This window comes from Sorghum bicolor, unplaced genomic scaffold (assembly GCF_000003195.3).
Source record: "Sorghum bicolor cultivar BTx623 unplaced genomic scaffold, Sorghum_bicolor_NCBIv3 super_1137, whole genome shotgun sequence".
Classification (NCBI taxonomy): domain Eukaryota; kingdom Viridiplantae; phylum Streptophyta; class Magnoliopsida; order Poales; family Poaceae; genus Sorghum; species Sorghum bicolor.
Window position 1 is genome coordinate 1 of NW_018396708.1, and position 1204 is coordinate 1204.

The window sequence follows — 1204 nt, forward strand, 5'->3', positions numbered from 1 at the left end:
AAAAAAAGCACAAAAAATCAAGAGGAGGCAGCGATGCTGCAGTCGATCTAGAGGACCCATCCTGAGGGAAATTCGGAGGGAACCAGCTACTAGATGGTTCGATTAGTCTTTCGCCCCTATACCCAAGTCAGACGAACGATTTGCACGTCAGTATCGCTTCGAGCCTCCACCAGAGTTTCCTCTGGCTTCGCCCCGCTCAGGCATAGTTCACCATCTTTCGGGTCCCGACAGGCGTGCTCCAACTCGAACCCTTCACAGAAGATCAGGGTCGGCCAGCGGTGCAGCCCGTGAAGGCCTCCCGCTCGTCAGCTTCCTTGCGCATCCCAGGTTTCAGAACCCGTCGACTCGCACGCATGTCAGACTCCTTGGTCCGTGTTTCAAGACGGGTCGGATGGGGAGCTCGCAGGCCGTTGCAGCGCAGCGCCCCGAGGGGCGCGCCTTGCGGCGCGCGGAGACCGGCCGTGCCGACGACGGCGACCGGAGGCACCTAGGGCCCCCGGGCTTAGGCCGCCGGCACGGCCGACAACAGTCCACGCCCCGAGCCGATCGGCGGACCAGCAGAAGCCGTTCCGCATACGACCGGGGCGCATCGCCAGCCCCCATCCGCTTCCCTCCCGGCAATTTCAAGCACTCTTTGACTCTCTTTTCAAAGTCCTTTTCATCTTTCCCTCGCGGTACTTGTTCGCTATCGGTCTCTCGCCTGTATTTAGCCTTGGACGGAGTTTACCGCCCGATTTGGGCTGCATTCCCAAACAACCCGACTCGTTGACGGCGCCTCGTGGTGCGGCAGGGTCCGGGCCGGACGGGGCTCTCACCCTCCCAGGCGTCCCTTTCCAGGGAACTTGGGCCCGGTCCGTCGCTGAGGACGCCTCTCCAGACTACAATTCAGGTGACGAAGCCACCCGATTCTCAAGCTGGGCTGGTCCCGGTTCGCTCGCCGTTACTAGGGGAATCCTTGTAAGTTTCTTCTCCTCCGCTTATTTATATGCTTAAACTCAGCGGGTGGTCCCGACTGACCTGGGGTCGCGGTCCGAGCAACGATGTGCTGCGGTGCCCGAAGAGTCCTTAGGGCCGATGCACCGGGCACGTGTCGGGGCGCTGCACCGAGAACAACTAAGTGTCGGCCACCACGTGCTGTGCCCGACACGAATCGGCGGCAGCCCAAGTTCGGCCCACGCGCCATGCGGCACGGGGAGCCAAAAAC

At 61.8% G+C, this 1204-nt stretch overlaps 1 pseudogene across 1 annotated transcript; it reads left to right on the forward strand.

Moving 5' to 3' along the window:
* The first annotated feature begins 77 nt into the window (after positions 1-77).
* On the forward strand, positions 78-1027 carry LOC110431564 (annotated as a pseudogene). The gene has a single exon (XR_002448982.1). The product of XR_002448982.1 is annotated as an uncharacterized LOC110431564 (transcript).
* Positions 1028-1204: the final 177 nt, after the last annotated feature.